This window comes from Rhinoderma darwinii, chromosome 1, assembly GCF_050947455.1.
Source record: "Rhinoderma darwinii isolate aRhiDar2 chromosome 1, aRhiDar2.hap1, whole genome shotgun sequence".
Classification (NCBI taxonomy): Eukaryota; Metazoa; Chordata; class Amphibia; order Anura; family Rhinodermatidae; genus Rhinoderma; species Rhinoderma darwinii.
Genome location: NC_134687.1, coordinates 654,824,445 through 654,845,158, shown reverse-complemented (window position 1 = coordinate 654,845,158; position 20,714 = coordinate 654,824,445). Strand labels below are relative to the sequence as shown.

Sequence of the window (20,714 nt, the reverse complement as noted above, 5' to 3'; positions counted from 1 at the left end):
AGAATCCCTAACTCCTTTCATGTGTCCCTCCTGAAACCGATGGTCCTGAACCGCTACAGTAAGACTCCCAGTCCCGCTTTTGCTCCCAGCGGTTCATCTGATGTCTTTGAGGGGAAGGAGATTCTGGACTGCAAGAGGGTAAGAGGAAGGACTTTATATTTGGTAGACTGGAGAGGGTTTGGTACTGAGGAGAGGTCCAGGGAGCCGGAGTAGAACCTTAATGCCCCTACCCTCATTAAGAAATGTCTCTCTTCCTCTGGTCCCAAGAAGAGGGGGTGTAAGAGTGGGGATACCGTAGCGTCCGCGGACCACTGTTCCTACTCACTGCTCGGCGGCTGCGGCCATGGATCTGTAATTGTAGGCCGGTAACTACTTCCTAGGAGACGCCAGCACCCACTTCCGCTCTGTTCGGCTGTGTCCCGTAGGGTGCACGCACACATGAATTTTATTATTAATCAGCCCTAATCTCTCTGGACTATAAAAGGGGCCCTCCCCTTTCACTCCCTGCCTCAGCGTTGTTTGTAATTCCCATGTTAGTCTTTTCAAGTGGTCCCCCTGTGTTATCCTGTTCCCAAGTGTTCCTGTGCCCTACTGCCTGTTCCTGTATCCTGTGCTGTGTTGGTTCCTGAGCCCTATAGAGTGTTGGAGTCGTTTTCTGTCATCGGTCACGTCTGCTGTCGTACACCACGTCTGGCCACGCCTGATATCCTCCGCGACGTGTGACATCCTCTGCCGTCCATCTGTGCCTAGCTACTGCGACTGTCTGGACTATTCAGGTACCCTTGTGCTGGACTTTGTATTTATTGGGTACTCTGTTATTTGGCCAGCTGCCTCCCCGTTATGGAGGTGCGGCCTAGTGGGTCCACATACCCACAGATAGTGATGTCCACTACATATTAAATGTGTTCTGTAAAATGGAGATCTGCTGACTGTGCAGCCATTATTATCTTATTTTCATGTCCATGAATCTCTAACATTGTCTTGTTAAATGTGGGTAAGGTTAGATTTTCAGTAAGTTCCCGGTCTCAGGACAAAATTAGAGATGTGATGGGGTATATGGTGTAATATTGCCTGGTGCCGTTCAGTTGTGCCCCTCTGCCGTGGATACACTGTTTTAGGGTCCCCTCTGTGTTCTCTCAAAAAGGCCATAGCGCTTCTCAGACTGTCCATCTGTCCACATATTGGACAACTGCTCACGTGAGCTGCTCTGGCCAATCCGAGAACAGTAGGAGTGTCTCATAGTCAAAGGAGTGCTGCGGTCATTTTGGTATAGCACAGAGAGGACCCTAAAGCGGCAAATCCATGTCAGAAGGGCACCAGGTAATGTTACACCATATACACTATCATAGTAAAAGCGTTGTCCTGGAACCGGAGTGTTGCTTTAAGTTGTAGTATTAAAGTGATTTCTAATTGGTATTGAAAGACCAAATGTGTTGGTGGAAGAAAGGCTTGATTGCCAGGTAAGGTGGCGCTCATATTTATTTGTTTTATTAAGTCAAGGTTTGTGTAATAAAAGCGGCGACTAGGAATAGACCAGAAACCTCGACTTTGTCATCTAGATATTTTATTTTGTTATCAACGGTTTTTTTCTTTAAGCCAAAGCCAGGAGTAGAATCAAAACAAATTACTTATACTTCTCCTTCCTGCTTGATCCACTTCTGGCTTCGATTTAAAAAAAAAAAAAAAACTGCATTTGTGTTTCAGTCTGAAATGAATGTTATAAATTTTGTCTACTTAGTGGTTTAAAAAAAGATAATGAAATTCATCCTAATCCTAACAGAAAACTCCAGTAAGAAGTCTGAGGGAAACTTCATGCTAATGATAAATTATAAAGTAGAAGATGAAGATATCGTGCAGCAGTCTTCTGGAGAAAACCTCATTACCCTTAATGTACATCCAGGACTTCACAGTACAGATCTATCATATATTTCCCCTAATCATGAAGGACCTTCTGACCAATCACAGATTGTTACCACAAGTACAGCTAAGAAAGGGGGTAAAAGCTTTCAATGTGGTAAACGGTTCACAAAAATCTCAGGCCTTTTTACACACAAAATTCACACAGGGGAGAAGCCTTATTCATGTTCAGATTGTGGGAAATGTTTTGCATATAAATCAGGTTTTGTTAGACATGAGAGAATTCACACAGGAGAGAAGCCATATTCATGTTCAGAATGTGGGAAATGTTTTACCGTTAAATCACATCTTGTTAGACATGAGAGAAGTCACACAGGAGAGAAGCCATATTCATGTTCAAAATGTGGAAAATGTTTTACAGATAAATCACATCTTTCTGTACATGGGAGAAGTCACACAGGAGAGAAGCCATATTCATGTTCAGAATGTAGGAAATGTTTTACAGATCTATCAAGTCTTGCTAAGCATAGGAGAATTCACACAGGAGAGAAGCCATATTCATGTTCAGAATGTGGGAAATGTTTTGCACATAAATCAAGTCTTGTTATACATGAGAGAAGTCACACAGGAGAGAAGCCATATTCATGTTCAGAATGTAGGAAATGTTTTACACATAAATCAAGTCTTGTTATACATGAGAGAAGTCACAAAGGAGAGAATTCGTCAGGGATAGGATTGTACTAGCTGATCTGCTTCTCGTTATTTCACCAGAAGAGCAAAAGAAGAGTTAAGTCTAAGGAAACCAAAATCATCTGTTACTTCATTCTTGTAATTAAGTGTATGTGAAAGTGATTAACAGATGTTTAAATAAGTACATACTGTGTGGACTCCATCTTGGATATTTGGAATCCATTTTGTCTAAAAGTTTTGTGTTTGAAGTCATGATATTGAGTGACCTTGACCTATGTTACCACCATATATGTCCTGCCTTACGATTATACACTGTCCTCTTTTTGTATTTTATGTAAATTTTGGTTTTATGGCTGCTTTTTAAATGGTATTTACATCTGTTTTGTGTCTTAATAAAGAATTTAGTATTTTTTTCTATATTGGATGGGTAATCTTTACTATGGCATTGAGGGAAGTTTTATTATTATGGGATATCAGAGGACATTACAGCGAGGATTATAATAGTAGAGAACTACAACTCCCAGCATGTCCAGACTGTAATTATGTAATATCCGAGGACATTACAGGGAGGAGTATAATAGGAGAGAATTACAACTCCTAGCATGTCCAGACTATTATTATGTGATATCAGAGGACATTACAGGGAGGATTATAATGGTAGAGAACTACAACTCCCAGCATGTACAGACTTATGTGATATCAAAGGACATTACAGGGGGAGTATAATAGGAGAGAACTACAACTCCCAGCATGTCCATTCGGTTATGTGACATCAGAGGACATTACAGGGAAGAGGTATAAGAGGAGAGAACTACAACTCCCAGCATGTCCAGACTGTTATGTAATATCAGAGGACATTTTTTTCCGTATTTTATTTATTTATTTCACTTTGTGCATATAGTTTTAAAAGAAAGAATACATTATTTTTATAAAAAAAATATTCTTCGTTCTAGGTCCATGCCAAAAAAAAACATTTGAGCACAGGCCCATGTGAGTGTATTGTGATATTCATTTCATATTATAGTATTCACAGGGTTTGTTTTTTTTTAAATGTTTATTTTTGACCGAGTTATGAGGATGTTTTAGTTTTATGCACATTTGTTCTAAATGCTCAAGTGGCGTCTTTTTTTACTTTTGACCAAGTGGGCGTTGTAAAGAGAAGTGTATGATGCTGACCAATCAGCGTTATACACTTCTCTCCATTCATGTCCAGCTATACTCGCGAGATCACGCTGTGCTGTCGCTCCCACAGTAACTTTACCGGAGTGTCTGGAGAATGAAAAGACCGCCTCCTAGCTGGAGCCGATCTCTGGTCATTCTTCGGACACTCCAGTAAAGTTACTTTGGGAGTAAGTGACAGCACAGCGTGATCTCGTGAGATCACACTGTGCTGTGAGTACAGCTGGACATGAAACTCCTTTTTACAATGCCCACTTGGCCAAAAGTAAAATAAAATGCCCAGTTTAGAACAAATTTGCATGAAACGAAAAATCCTCATAACTTGGTCAAAAATAAACGTTTAAAAAAAAATCTTGTTACCTACATTACAGCGCCTATCAGATTAGGTAGGAGATAGTGCAGTGTAACAGGTTGAGGGGGGTTAGTCTGTCAAGGGAGCTCTGTCCCTAGGCGCCTATTAAGAGGTTAATATAGGGTCTTCCCTCCACACAGGTGGAGGGTAATTAACGAAGAGAAAAGCACTGCTGGGGGAGTGTGTCAGGCAGAGAAGGTGAAGACTGGTTTGCTACTGCCCAGATATGGCATTTACCGAGAGGTGAGAGCTAACCCCTGCAAAGGGCTGGATTGTGTGAGTTATACCTGGACTTTTGTTACGTGAAACGTTTCTTGCTGTTCTAACCTTTGTGTATGATGATGAGACAAGCTACCGTTGTGTTTATTGGACTTCCCTGATTGAAAGAGAAATTAAGCTTCTAAAGTCCTGTTTAAACCAGAATACTGCGCTGAGTGTCTCTTTGCTTAACAACATTCCCCAAACTGCTACAGCAGTTATAAACTGGTGACAGAGCCTCTTTAACCTGTACATTTTCAAATATGCTCTTTGGGCAAATGGGCCTGAATTAAAAGTATACTTTACGTGATATAATTTCTGATATTACCTAAAAGATATATCACTATGCAAATTAACATGTCCCGCTTAGCTTATTGGTTGAGAGGAGTCACCCGATGATTCATGGCTAGTTTCTGCTACTAACTTCTGCTCTCCCTTTCCCCCACAATAGAGACTTCATGATGCTGTTCTGGGTGTGATATTGCAAACACTAGGTTAGCGCTATTAGGGGATCTAATACAGAGCTCTGTCTTCTTTCCTTTATATTTCATCCATGTGGCTGGATTATGTACATAAAACTCTACAGACATATCCTACATATCTATTAGGGACATCTGTATGTGAATCAATGGGACCCGATCTATAATGGAGTATATTAAGATTTTAATATAAGTTGCTATGGTATTTAAGTATATTTAAAAAATAATAATTTAAAGTGAAAGATTTATTTTAAAAAAAATTCAAAAAGTTTTACAATTTTACAGCATAATAGCCAGTACATCAAATAAGAGTACATTTACAGTAATAACATAATATAGGGAAGATGACGTTCAGTTATATAACTGGGATAGAACTAATAATTATTTCCCTATTCTTTTTCCTTAAAAAAAAAAGATAGGAAACTAGAAAACCCATTAAAACTTCATAATTGGAAATGTCTTAATCCAAGGATCCCATTGATCCCTAAAGAGTATATTATTCCCTGTTGAACAGGAAAATCTATGCTCAATGTGAGTAAATTTGTTTACTCTCGCCTCCCAAGCTTTTACGTACGGGGGAGCTGAGGAGAGCCACTTTGCTGTAATTTCTAACCAGCGCCAGGTGGACCTAGACATTTGGGACAACTATCCATTTGTCTTAGACCTATGTTTTTTAAGAAGGTAGCTGAATAATATAGTCTATGGACTATCATAAAATGTGAAATTTTATGGTTGCTGTTGGAGGATACCCTTGAGATTTGTTGGTACACTAGACCAGAAGTCCTCTGATTATACCCCTATATATACCTCCTATCTTTTTTGCGATTTGAGCGAGATGGCTCATAGGCAGCTTATGTAACCTCCCTTTTTAATAACCATTTCTAACATTAAGTGCATTATGCCCCTTTTTTCTATAGTGATCTTTTTTACGTTGTATACAGTCATATGCAGATATTAACTGTAGGTATTCGAGGAAGTCTTTGTTAGATAATCCATACTCCGTTTTAAAGCTAGAGAAGTCTCTCATATTCCATCAACTAAGATATGGGAAATCTGTGTAATTCCTTTGGTAATCCAAAAAAGACTATCCATGTTATACAATTGCCCAAGGCGCCTAGATTTCCATAAAGGGTTAAAGTCAAAGTACCCAACGACTAATAATAGTTTCCTAATATCTTTACATACTTTATGTAAGGAAAGGAATAGTATAACCATTTTATAATGTTGAGCCCCAAAAATCCCCGACTCTAAAATATGAAATATAGTATTATATCCTATAGGTACTAGATCCAGTTATAGAAAAACAAAAAAGAAAAGAATGTATCTAGGACATATCAAGCATTTATCAGAGCTAATAGAAAAATGTATAAATGTTTAATTGAAAATATACGAAGTAAGGTAAAACCAATTACCAAGCATAGTGCAATTTGAGTAAATACAATTTAAAATACAACCTGGCCAGATGTATATGTAGAGTCCCAGAAACAAATTTAGGCAATGAACATACAATTTGCATACAAAAAAACACCCCCAACATACACATAATTTAGTATTGTAAAGCAGTGTGTACGAGACATGGAGGATGTACCATAGTACAAGATAGCTTGACCGAGTTAAAGAATTCTAGTGGTATGGAAACCCTTCAAAGAACAGTATGAATTGATTCGGATGTAATCTATCCACATAACAAAGTGGAGATAAGATAGTCGAGGAACAATCAAATTCCCAAGATTATTTAAGACAAACTTTGACAATCCACTTTGTTTAAATATTGAGGTGCATATATTTTACAAACTATCCTATTTCAGAGAGTGAATCTCATTACGTCCAGAAAGTTAGAATGGGACAATTTCCAAACGCCCTTATCAGCCATAAATTCCTGCAATAATTGAATTTTCAGCAGTAGAGGGTTAAAGAGTACTCATCTGTTTATGAAGTTCATTCAGCTCAAGACAGAGCGTAGCGCGGCTCCTATGTTCGGCAGCTGTTAAACATTAAGGACATTGCTATGTTCGTCCAAGGGTGTAGCTAGATCATCCACTCAAATACCTTTCAAGTCCTTGAAAAAGAATCCTTTAGTTGAAGGTAGAGGCACCACGCATCGTAGTTTGGTCCCGAGCATATGGAGCCTGGTTTCTGGAGACCAGGAAAGCAAACAGTAATCTGTTCATCAGCGTGCTGTAGCAGTCAAACACGCTGGAGGGACGCAGTGTGATGACGTCAATCACAGCTGCGAAGTAGAGTGTGGCTTTCGCGTTTCATCCCCATTGGGACTTCCTCAGGGCCGCTGGATCACGTTTCCCAGCATCCAACAATTTATGGAGATACATTTAAAGGTATATTACCCAATTATATTCAAATATATCAAATACATTGAAATGTATTTTGAACTTTGCTTTCATGGAATAATCAGAACCTCCATGTATATTAGAACAACATTGTCCTTATGCATTACAGCAATGAAAATGTCTAAATAGCAACAATCCATACTTTATGAAGATAAATATCTTCTAATTTTAATACTAAACAAATATTCACATAGAAAATCAAAAGCTAAATTACACAAATGGGCTGAGGGAGGTATCCCTATATAAAAAAAAGGGGGGAGGGAAAGAGGGAAAAGAAAAATATATATAAATAATAAAATTAAATAAAATTCAAGGAAAAAAGATAAATGGTACCATTGAAAGAAGAAAATGAAATAATTTTTTCAAATAATGTCACTAATCAAGTGAGCTGACTAGTATAGGGGTCCGAGATGGTAGGCAGTCGAGTGGGGGGGGGGTTGGTAAAACTACTGACCCATAGGAGGTCCCAAACTCAGGGATCCAAGAAACCCCAATCCCATATAACAAGTTTCGGTAAATTAGGTAATCTAAAAAAAAAAAAGGGGATGGAGTGTGTCATGGATATGTGGGACAGAGAACTAACAGAAGAAAGTCTCACAGTGGATGCTTCCTTCTGAAAACTTCAGACCAGGAGTACGGGATCTTACCGATCCTCCATACACACAAGTGTCATCCAATGAACAAATGTCAATGGTTTCTCCAGAGGTGCAGGGATAATCCCCAACTTCTTGGCCAAATCTAAATCTAGAAAATCTGCTGTAGCACCAAAATGAACAAAGGCCTGCTTAGAAGCGTACATAGGAAGAGAGAACTACAACTCCCAACATCTCCATTCAGCTATTATGAGATATCAGAGGAAAACATTACAGGGAGGAGATATGACAAGAAAACCATATCTCCCAGTGTAAAGGGAAGTGTTTTATATATTTCTATCTATGTACATGTAGTGTAGATATATATGTTATTGTCCCTCCAGAAAGGTGTCATCTACTCGGACACCCTGGGGGGGTGTAAAACAAACAATGAACTAATCCAGGTAGAAGGAAGTTCCAACTGCCCTTCCGGCCCCCTACTAGATACCATGAGGTCCAGGCCCCTCCCTTTCACGTGCATGAGCCTGTGAGGTCACACAGGTGTGCACGGGGAGGTTTAAAAGGACAAATGTTCCCAAAGCTCTCTCTTTTGTTCCTGCTACCTGGCTCCACTAAGGGTCTCCTCTTCCCTTCTGGCCTGCTCTTGGCTCATGGCCCTTCCTGAGAGACCACATGGACTGCTAAGTATCCACGTGTAGCAGCAGCTACACGTGATGATCTCCCCCCCCCCCCTCCTTACTTCAACCCTTGTAGCCCTGAGTCCCTGTTTACCCTTGCTGCCCTGAGTAACTTGCTAGCCCTGCTGTACCTGTTTAACCCTTTCCCACCATTTACACAGCAACCCATTCCACTTGATAACCCATTGCTGAATCCTTAGAGTATAGGGAAAGTGATATTAGGTAGCGTGTATTGGATTGTAACGTAACTGTATTCATATGTATGTTTAGGTATTTGGGTGGAGGCATAACATAGGATACCGTGTTTATACTGTACTACGTATAGTGTGAGTATACTCCGTATATATTAACGTGTTATGTGTATTGGGGTATACTGATACTATACTGTGATCAGTTACTGTGTTCTGTGTTTGGTTGGAGTATTTTATATGTAAGTGTGATTATTGTTAGTAATAAATATTACCCTTTACTATACAATTGTATTTATTGTACGGTCTTATTCTGTAGAAGCAAAGCAAAGCAAGTAGACGTTAGTATAAGGAAAAGGTAGGGGAACTAGGCATAAACCTAGTGACCCTGGTTATAAAGGAGGTAGTAATAGTGGGCGACCAAGTAGGTGAAACCCAGCTATTATACCAGCCCTTGTACACACGTGAGTGAGTATGTACATGTAGGCGGACATATATTTACAGCCTGTAGTCACCCCATTTACATGTGTACCTTTCACGTGTTGATGGAGGAGTAGTGAGAGATGCTGGTTGAGCATGAATCTCTATATGTAAATATACCTATGGTTTGGGGGGAATATTTTTGTATGTTTTGATTATTTTACATTTTGTATGTATGATTGGGTAGTGTGTAGGAACCCTTAGGGACAGGTAAGGTACACACACACCCTGGTAGGTATTTGCTACCTCAACCTGAGAACTGGTATTGTCAATACGATGATGGATTGAATGTTGGAGGGGAAATGGAAGGCGATGCTCCACCCCACAGTAGATTCCTGGGTACTAAGACATCATCTCCTCCTCGGGGATGTTAACCTGCCATGATAGAGACATGGATATCGGCCCACAAAGATTGTTTCGTCTTCAATCAAGATACTGAAAAGTTTTGGAAAGATAACGGACTGCGTACAAAGGTTGTCGGAAGGCGGGCTAAGCCATTCCAAGGCTGACCGTGTGAGGGCACAAGTAGCCTTACACGGGTTGGCATGCTCAAATGGGATCGGCCGCTAAAAGACCTGCTGACGCCGCTAAAGTGGAAAAGATTTATAAGAATGATCAAGATCCAAGAAAGAAGATCAAGGATAGAGACTTGGGGAGTTTCAATCGACTTTGAGACTGAGTTCTATGGACTGTGAAGGTTTTGTTTCAACCTCGTTCTGTGGACCTTGAGGCTTCGTTCTATGGACTAAGAGATTTCATTTCAACTTCATTCTATGAACTGTGAGGTTTCTTTTATTTCGACACTAGACTCCAGAGTTGGAGGACTGGCGGGAAGGTGTCCTTGAGAAGATAGCTGATGTCACATATCTAGGTCCAATAGTATACTTCATTCCATCTACGACCATTACCAGTAACAAGGTTGAGGGGGTAATACAGAACAAACACTTCCACAAATTTCATTGTCGTGTTCCCGACAACAGGGGGATTGTAAAGGGAAGTGTTTTATATATTTATATCTATGTACATGTAGTGTAGGTATATATATATATATATATATATATATTTGTCCCTCCAGAAAGGTGTCATCTACTCGGACACCCTGGGGGGTGTAAAACAAACAATGAACTAATCCAGGTAGAAGGAAGTTCCAACTGCCCTTCCAGCCCCCTACTAGATACCATGAGGCCCAGGCCCCTCCCTTTCACGTGCATGAGCCTGTGTGGTCACACAGGTGTGCACGGGGAGGTTTAAAAGGACAAATTTTCCCAAAGCTCTCTCTTTTGTTCCTGCTACCTGGCTCCACTAAGGGTCTCCTCTTCCCTCCTGGCCTGCTCTTGGCTCATGGCCCTTCCTGAGAGACCACATGGACTGCTAAGTATCCACGTGTAGCAGCAGCTACACGTTATGATCTCCCCCCTCCTTACTTCAACCCTTGTAGCCCTGAGTCCCTGTTTACCCTTGCTGCCCTGAGTAACTTGCTAGCCCTGCTGTACCTGTTTAACCCTTTCCCACCATTTACACAGCAACCCATTCCACTTGATAACCCATTGCTGAACCCTTAGAGTATAGGGAAAGTGATATTAGGTAGCGTGTATTGGATTGTAACGTAACTGTATTCATATGTATGTTTAGGTATGTGGGTGGAGGCATAACATGGGATACCATGTTTATACTGTACTACATATAGTGTGAGTATACTCCGTATATATTAACGTGTTATGTGTATTGGGGTATACTGATACTATACTGTGATCAGTTACAGTGTTCTGTGTTTGGTTGGAGTATTTTATATGTAAGTGTGATTATTGTTATTAATAAATATTACCCTTTATTTACTATACAATTGTATTTATTGTACGGTCTTATTCTGTAGAAGCAAAGCAAAGCAAGTAGACGTTAGTATAAGAAAAAGGTAGGGGAACTAGGCATAACCCTAGTGACCCTGGTTATAAAGGAGGTAGTAATAGTGGGCGACCAAGTAGGTGAAACCCAGCTATTATACCAGCCCTTGTACACACGTGAGTGAGTGTGTAGTGAGCATATATTATTTTTATATATTATATATAGCCCTTTTACACCCAGCATGTCCAGGCTGCTATTATGGGATATCAGAGGACATTACAGGAAGGAGTTTAAGAGGAAAGAACTACCTCTCCCAGCATGTTCAGGCTGTTATAATATGATATCATTACAGGGAGTAGGTATAAGATGAGAGAACTACAACTCCCAGCATATCCATGTTCTTATTGGATATCCGAGAACAGTACAGGGAGGGGTTTAAGAGGGGAGAACTACAACTCCAAGCAATCCCAGACTGTTGTTATTGGATATTAGAGGACATTACAGGGAGGGATATAAGAGGAGAGGACTACAACTACCAGCATTTCCCTTGCTCCAGCTCTCACACTATTGCTGACAAACTACTAGTCCTTCTCAATGAATTAGAATATCATCAAAAAGTTAATTTATTTCAGTAATTCAATTCAAAAAGTGAGACTCATATATATTCTATAGGTTCATTACACACAGATTGATCTATTTCCAGCATTTTTTTTCTTTTAATGTTGATGATTATGGTCACAGTTAATGAAAACCCAAAATTTAGTGTCTCAGAAAATGTGAATATTATATAAGCCCAATTTCAAAAATGATTTTTAATACCGAAATGTTGTCCTACTGAAAATTATGTACAGTATCTGCCCTCAATACTTGGTCGGGGCTCCTTTTGCATGAATTACTGCATCAATGCGGCGTGGCGATATTGTAATATTAAAGAGTGCCAACGGTTATACTGACATTATATAGGTAACTATTCTAGTGAAGGATAAACCCTGTATTCTATGAACTTCGGTTGCCTCCTACGCTCAAGATTCCCAACTCTTTACACGTGTCCCTCCTTAAACCTTGGGTCCTGAACTGCTACAGTAAAACTCCTGTAAATATCCTGGACTGCAAGAGTGTAGGAGGAAAGACTTTCTATTTGGTGGACTGGAAAAGGTTTGGCCCTGAGGAGAGATCCTGGGAGCAGAGGAGAACCTCAATGCCCCTACCCTCAGTAAAAAATTCCGCTCTCACGCTGGACCCAAGATGAGGGGGCGTAAGGGGGGGGGGTAATGTTATGACCACGACCTCCACTTACCTGCCTCTCGTAGATCTTCCTCTTCCTGCCGGTGTCTCCCTCCCCGGAGACACCGACACACGCGACCGCTCTGTTCCATTGTGCTCACTAGAGGGTGCGCAATTGTTCTGGCCTTAAAGGGCCAGCGTGCGCATATGTAAATAATTATTCCCTGATCCCTCTGAACTATAAAAAGGGCCCTGCCCTTCTGATCCTTGCCTGAGCGTTGTTTGTAATACCCATGTTAGTCTTGCAAATGGTTCCTTAGTGTTGTCCCGTTCCAAGTGTTCCATGCTCTGCTACCTGTATCTTGTATCCCGTGCTGTGTTATTGTTCCTGAGCCTGTTTAGTGATTGGAGTCGTGTCCCACTACAATTGTTGTAATTCGCCACGTCTGGCGCAACGTACTGCACCCGTTGTAATCCGCCATGTCTGGAGCAACCAGCTGCATCTGCTGTCAGCCGCCACCTCTGGCACAACCTGCTGCAACAACTACCATACTTGCCAGAACCCCTGCCACCATGTGGACTATTTCAGGTACCCTTGTGCTACGAACTCGTATAGACTTTTGAATAGACTGTGACTTGGCCAGCTGCCTCTCCACTACTGTGCAGCGGCCTAGTGGGTCCACATACCCCTAGATCGTTACAAATATGTGTATGTTCTCTACTGATCACTGTTTTATGTGATATTTATTGTATAGTTAGATGTAAGTACAGGAATACAAGTACGTGTATGTTCTCTACTGATCACTGTCTTATGTGATATTTATTGTATAGTTAGATGGGAGTACAGGAATAAAAGTATGTGCATGGTCTCTACTGATCACTGTCTTATGAGATAATATGTATGTTTTGTTTTCCATAGATATTTTTTAAATGGTATTTTTAATCAGTTAAACATTTTTATTTGTGCCAATGAGGAACTTCATGGTCGTGTAATGTGATGTCATATATAATTCACAGAGAATACTAAACCCTTACCGACATCCTCTGCATATGTATGATGGAAATCAGAAGGGAAACTTCGCTATCGGCTAAAAACGAAAAAAAAAAAGAAAATGTTAAATTAAAGTCAAATGAAAAAAACAAACTCAAATATTTGATTAAAAAAAGTTGCCTACAAAAGATGTACATAGCATTAGTGGGAATTAGCTTTTTTTTTTTTTATCCAAGTGATTGTTTTTTCAGAACACATTGTACTTTATTCTAGTGGTAAATTTTGCTCCAAAAATTCTGTGTTTCGTAGTTAATAAGGATGAAATAAGACACAAGTTCATCCTATAATCCGACTGTGTTGATCCAGAGGAAGACAAAAACCCCCATGAGGTGTGGATGACCATTGTCTCAGGGGGAAACTCCTCCCCGACTCCAAATCTGGAAATCACAATAAATTGCTGGATCAACATCCTATCTCCAGAATCTAGTACCCAGAACTTGTTATATTAAAGAGTACCAAGGGTTATACTGACATTTTACAGGACACTATTATAGTGCAGGAGTGTGCCAATAATCGTCTTTCTAAATTACTTAAATTACCATGTTTACTTCTAACTACAGCACAGACTGCCCATAGTCCGCACTGCTGGATGCTCATAACTCTGCATTAGGAGACAGAGCATTCTGCTTGTCTACATTTATCCAGAACATTCCGCCAGCGCTGTACAATGTAATGTGACCTCTAATGCAGAATTATGAGCAGTCGGCAGCACGAAATGTAGGGATCTAAGGTGATGTAAAAGGAGCCATATATGGACAGTGAAGTCAGGGACTTCTCTTGGAGCGTAATCCCAGGCCACAGCTTCGGCAACGCTGTGGCCGGGCATTAGGGATTCCGCTCCTAAAGGGAGCCCAAAAATTTCCTCCTCCTCCACACATGCACTTCAGTGCGGGAGCTCGAAGAGTGAAGAAGGAGGAGGCGTGGACGACGAGACAGGAGGAGGAGATGATGTGTACTATGATTGATGACGCTCCGTGTCTTTGCTCAGCCATCACTTCCGACTGAACAGAGACACGGCGCGTCATGAACTACGTCTACAGGCAGTGGGACCTGAGTCGGAGCTCATGAAACATCCGCCCGGCCCACTGCCTGTAAATGTCGTTTATGACATGCCATGCCTTTCTCAGCTAGTAGGGGTTGGCTGAGCTAAGAAATGGAACATCACCGGAAAATAAAAATTTACTCTGGGTGCGGTCACGTGACCGCAAATTATAAGTAGGTAACGCTGCCATATATAAAAAAATATATTAGAAAAGTAATTGTACATGTCACATCAGGTTAAAATAAAAATACAATTTATTCCTGGCCAACCCCTTTAACTCTATTTAGAGACGTCAGTGGATTGCTGCAGGAGATTATAATATCATCTGCGAATAGGCCAATTACATACGTCTCCTTACCACACTGAATGCCCTCTATTTCTTTACAAGACCTTATTGCTACTCAACAAAAATATTAAACATTAATGGCGACAGGGGACACCCCTGTCTTGTGCCATTTTACATAGTTACATAGTTACATAGTTTGTATGGTTGAAAAAAGACACATGTCCATCAAGTTCAACCAAGGGATGGGAAAGGGGAAGTGGGATGGGAAAGGGGAAGTAAAAAATTTCTACATATAGCAGTTAATATTTTTTTGTTCTAGGAAATTATCTAAGCCTTTTTTAAAGCCATCTACTGTCCCTGCTGCGACCAGCTCCTGCGGTAGGCTATTCCATAGATTCACAGTTCTCACAGTAAAGAAGGCTTGTCGCCTCTGCAGGTTGATCCTTTTTTTCTCCAGACGGAGGGAGTGCCCCCTTGTAATATTAATTATTTTAGAGTGGAACCCTGAAATAACAACCTTTGCACTTGGGTAAGTATATAAGGAGAGCACTTCATCTAAGAAGAACCCACAAAATCCAAACCTCCTCAAAGAGGCTCTCAGGAATCCCCAATGCACCCTATCAAACGCCTTTTCAGCGTCAAGTGAGAGGAGAGCATTGGGGACCCCTGAGAGTCCCGTCAGTTCCACCAGATAAACCACTCTTCTTGTAGCACCCCTAACCTTTTTTTTGGAAGAAACCCTACCTGATCTCTACCAATTATTCAAGAGACTACTCTCAAGAGTCTCTTCGCTAAAGTGGTCAAAGATTTTTATATCTCCGTTTAGCAATAATTTCAGCTTGCAACATTTCCAGAGGGATATTCCGTGTTTCCCCGAAATAATTGAACATGGACACAAGATAGGGGGCCAAAAGATCTCTAAAATTCTTAAAATATTCAGAAGTGAATCCATCTAGGCCAGGGGCTTTTTTAGCCTTTAACTGTTCAATTGCATCCTTTACTTCTGTAATATAAAATGAATACTTTATGTATCTCAGCCATTTGCTTATCATCCAACACTGGCAGACACAAAGAATCCAAAAAAAATTAATATTATCAACTGATGGATAAATTACGTCTAGTTCATCTTTTAGATTGTACAATCTCCCATAATATTCTGCAATAGATTGGGGGTTATAAAAAACCCGACCCTCCGAATCAGCCAATTTATCTATTAGATTACCTGACTTCTTCTGATTGACTCTCTGGCTTAATAACTTACTCGCCTTATCACCCATTTCGTAAAATTGAGCCTTAGAGTCAATCAAATTGTCAGTATATTGTTGAAGCAATAACTATTTTAAATGACTTCTCAAGAGCTTTAGTTCACGGTAAGTTTTCTCTAACGGGAACTTTTTTTTAAGCCAATTCTAGTTCTTTTGACATCATTACTGTTATGTCAAGTTCAATGTGATCAGATTTTTTGATCCATGAAAGAGCACTTATACATATACCCCCAAGGGAGGCCTTGTGCGCACACCATAATATAGCTGGATGAACATTTCCTTTGTCATTAAACACAAAGAAGTAATTAATTGCCTTTTCTAAGAACTGTTTGTAAGATAGCACCAGATGAGTGTTCAGTTTCCATGAGAAACATGGACGGGAGCCTGGCAAGATTTCAACCCTTAGGATAATTGGAGCATCATCAGACCATTTCATCAGCAAAATCTCTACATTTTTTACACTACTAATGCACTCTGCATTTAACAGAAACAAGTCTAAGCGAGAGTACGTATGGTTAACATGCCAGAAGAAAGTAAAGTTGCGATCCTCCCTATTGCTATAACGCCAAATATCGTGTAGTTTTTGATCTAGAAGGATCTTTTGATAGATACGCGACCCTTTCTCTTGTTGCTTAATAGATCCATCAGAGGATCGATAATTGTGTTAAAATCACCACTGATAATGAGATTATCCACAGCATTTGCCCAAACCTTTTTAAGGAGCTGATTGATAAATTTGCATTGTCCTTGATTCGGGGCACACAGATTTACCAATATGTAGGGCCTATTTATTATTATAACATATAATATCAGATATCTTCCCTGAAAATCAGGTTCATATCACTTAATTTGGATATTTGCCGAATCCTTAATAGGAATCACCCGTTCTGCTTACTTTTTGGCTGCTGAAACATGGAAAATTTGTGAAGAATTTTAATTTTTAAATCTACCAGTACCTGACGCTAACAAATGCGTTTCTTGCAAAAAAGCAACTTCACATTTCATATCTAAGATTTCTTTCCATTCTAAAAAACTCTTCTGATCCAAGTTCAACCCCTTAACGTTTAAGGAAAGAATCGACTGAGCCATACTTCAGAAATTCCTGACAATATACAGTAAGATAAAAGCAATAACAAGAGGAGAAAGGAAAAAAATAAATAAATAAAGAATAGATTCATCGTTCTAAAAAGTTCCGCTTCTGAAGCGGTGCCAGTTTCTATTTCAGAACTGTTGGAGCATAGCAAGGCGAAGGCTTGCTTCGTGCTGTTCCTTTTCTGAGACATAATATATATATATATATAAAAGTAGAGATCTTGCAGCACTCAAAGTGGTGAAAATAAAGTTGTTTATTCAGCCAACAAACAGCGACGTTTCTGTCCAACAATAGGACCTTTATCAAGCATGATAAATCAATGCTTGATAAAGGTCCTATTGTTGGACAGAAACGTCGCTGTTTGTTGGCTGAATAAACCACTTTATTTTCACCACTTTGAGTGCTGCAAGATCTCTACTTTTATATACTACCTAGTCCTTGGATCTGGATGGCTTGCTTGGCACCTGTGCATCTTCTCTAGTGAGTGCTGCGGTTTTCTTTTGTTGCTATATATATATATATATATATATATATATATATATATATATATATATATATATATATATATATATATATATATATATATACACATGCCCTAATATAATAGAACCTAAAGAAAACCTAAGAATAATTCTAAACTTTTTTGTCATTTTTGTTTTGTATTTCTTTTGTATCTTTTTTTTATTTTTATAACCGACGTAAAAATAAAATAGAGCTCTAGCCCTAATCTAGCATTACTGCTATTGCAGCCCTAAATCCTAATGCTAATCTAGCACTGATCCTAACCAATAGGATGCAGACTGATTTTCTCTCTCCTCTCACAAAACAACTGCAATGAGAGGAGAGGGAAACACAGCCCAAGTCCTGGCTGTGTTATAAAAATAATAACTTTCTGTGATCTCTGTGATAGGTTTATCACAGAGATCACCTGATCATGGACCAGTCAGAATGGTTGCTGTGCCAGCTGCTGCCACAGGCAGCTTGAGCACAGCTTAATATCTGTGCATGCGTTCACCATCTTTTATTTTAACAATGTGGCCCGGGGTATTGGCAGTGAGAGGGGGAGTATTACTGTCGGGGCCCTTAGTTTAATATTTATAACTTTTCCGCTTTCCTCAGGAGTTATTCCATGGGAGGAGAAAGGGTGAGGAACCGGCAACTTGGGGTGACTGCCGTGATTTAATGAATCACGGCGATCCCCTGACCAGAGACCACTCGTTATGGTCTCCGGTCATTGCTCTGAGCTACCTCCGGTAGCTGAGAGAACGGAGCTTAAATGAAATCATACGGCGCTACTTTAGGTTTAACCGCTGCCGTGAAAAGGCTCACCCTAGCCTAAGACCCCTTAGTGACTGCCATGAAAAGGCGTATTGGTGGTCACTATGGTGTTAGAGGGCCAAATGTGTTGGCAGAGGGCAGACGTCATTGCCGGACAAGGTTCTGCTTTTTAACAAAAAAAACAATTATAAAGTCAAGCTTTATGTAAGATAACTGGAGGACTGCATGTAGACCAGAATCCTGGATTTTTTCATCAATATATTTTAAAGTGTTATACAAAGCGTTATAAGGCTAGAATTACACACATAGTTTTTGAAGCAGGTTTTTGAGCTGAAGCCAGGGGTGGATTCAAAAGACAAGGCTTAAACATCTACCTCCTGCTTTATCCACTGCATGTGTGTTTCCAGCCTAATATGAATGTTATAAATTTGTCAACTTTTGTGTTTTGTAACAAAATCACACAATACATTTTTAATCCTAACAGAAAATCCCAGTACATTATCAATTATAAAGTAGAAGATGAAGATATCATCCAGCAGTCTTCAGGGAAAAAACCTTATTACCCTTAATGTACATCCAGGGCTTCACAGTAGAGATCTGTTATATTATTCCACTAATCATGAGGAATCTTCTCCTGACCAATCACAGATAGTTATCACAAGTACAGGTCAAAAAGTGGGTAAAAGCTTTCAATGTGGTGAGCAGTTCCCAAAAAGCTCAGGTTGTTTTACAAACTGAAGAATTCACACAGGAGAGAAGCCATATTCATACTCAGAATATGGGAAATGTTTTACAGTTAAATCACATCTTGTTATACATAAGAGAACTCAAAAAGGAGGGAAATCGTATTCATGTCCAGATTGTGGGAAATGTTTTTCAAAGAAATCACATCTTGTTATACATGAGAGCATTCACACAGGAGAGAAGCTGTATTCATGTTCAGAATGTGGGAAATATTTTACAAATAAATCACATCTTGTTAGACATAAGAGAATTCACACAGGAGAGAAGCTGTATTCATGTTCACAATGTGGGAAACATTTTAAGCAAAAATCAAGTCTTGCTAAACATGAGAGAAGTCACACAGGAGAAAAGCCGTATTCATGTCCAGAATGTGGGAAATGTTTTATATATAAATCATGTCTTGTTGTACATGAGAGAATCACACAGGAGAGAAGCTGTATTCATGTTCAGAATGTGGGAAATGTTTTACAGCTGAATCAAATCTTGTTAGACATAAGAGAATTCACACAGGAGAGAAGCCTGTATTCATGTTCAGAATGTGGGAAATGTTTTATATATAAATCACTTCTTGTTGTACATGAGAGAAGTTACACAGGAGAGAAGCCGTATTCATGTTCAGAATGTGGGAAATGTTTTACAGCTAAATCAAGTCCTGTTAGACAAAAGGGAATGCACACTGGAGAGACGTCATATTCATATTCAGAATGTGGGAAATGTTTTACAGATAAATCATACCTTGTTATACATGAGAGAAGCCACACAGGAGAGAAGCCGTATTCATGTTCAGAATTTGGGAAATGTTTTATAGTTAAATCACATCTTGTTAAACATAAGAGAATTCACACAGGAGAGAAACCATATTCATGTTCAGAATGTGGGAAATGTTTTACAGATAAATCACATCTTGTTAAACATAAGAGAATTCACACAGGGGAGAAGCCGTATTCATGTCCAGAATATGGGAAATGTTTTACAGATAAATCGCATCTTGTACATGAGAGAAGTCACACAGGAGAGAAACCATATTCATGTTCAGAATGTGGGGAATGTTTTACATATAAATCACATCTTGTTAAACATGAGAGAAGTCACACAGTAGAGAAGCCATATAAATTTTCAGAATGTGGGAAATGTTTTATAGATAAATCAAGTCTTGCTAAACATAAGAGAAGTCACACGGAGTCAGTGGAGAAGCGATATTCATGTTAAGAGTGGGGTAATTAAAGGGCAGGGAAAAGGGGAATAGTGTTTGGTTCTATGAACTTAAAAGTAAAATAATAAACTTTAGTAAATGTAGGTCTACATGAATCTAAGTGCAGAGGACCCCTAATACTGCGCTGGTAAGGGACAAAATTATCCTTGGTAAATGGTTGCTATCCAACGGTCCTACGAAACTGTGGTTGCTAGTACTAAGAAATGCCTGTCACTATTGTTGCAAATTGTATCAGATTCAATGTTCCTGTTGGCATCAATAGTGCAAGGAAACGGCAAATGGAATTGCCAGGAATGAGATCACCATGGTTTCAATGCCCTGAAATAAAAATCATTCCAGAATGCTGTAAAAGTCTCTAGTCCATGTCATAGATTCATGAGACATGGGTGATGACTGCTGATGGCTAGAGGCAAATGTCCCTAAATCAAGAGGACTGTGCCAGCAGTGAGACCAGCTAATTTCTGTGTAGAGAAGTGAGGTGATTGCACCTTCTCTAATTCGCTCTGGACTGAATACCAGGCGGTGAGCACTGTGTTACTGCCTATCGCCTGCACCGCTTGGCATTTTGGAGGATG

General features: G+C 39.7%; 1 protein-coding gene and 1 pseudogene across 1 annotated transcript in view; one reads left to right on the top strand and one right to left on the bottom strand.

Moving 5' to 3' along the window:
• The window catches only part of LOC142663902 (uncharacterized), a 435,929-nt gene that overhangs the window by 196,634 nt on the left and 218,581 nt on the right, over positions 1-20,714 (bottom strand). The gene's annotated exons all lie outside the window — the stretch shown is intronic.
• On the top strand, positions 1,727-20,135 carry LOC142665141 (uncharacterized; annotated as a pseudogene).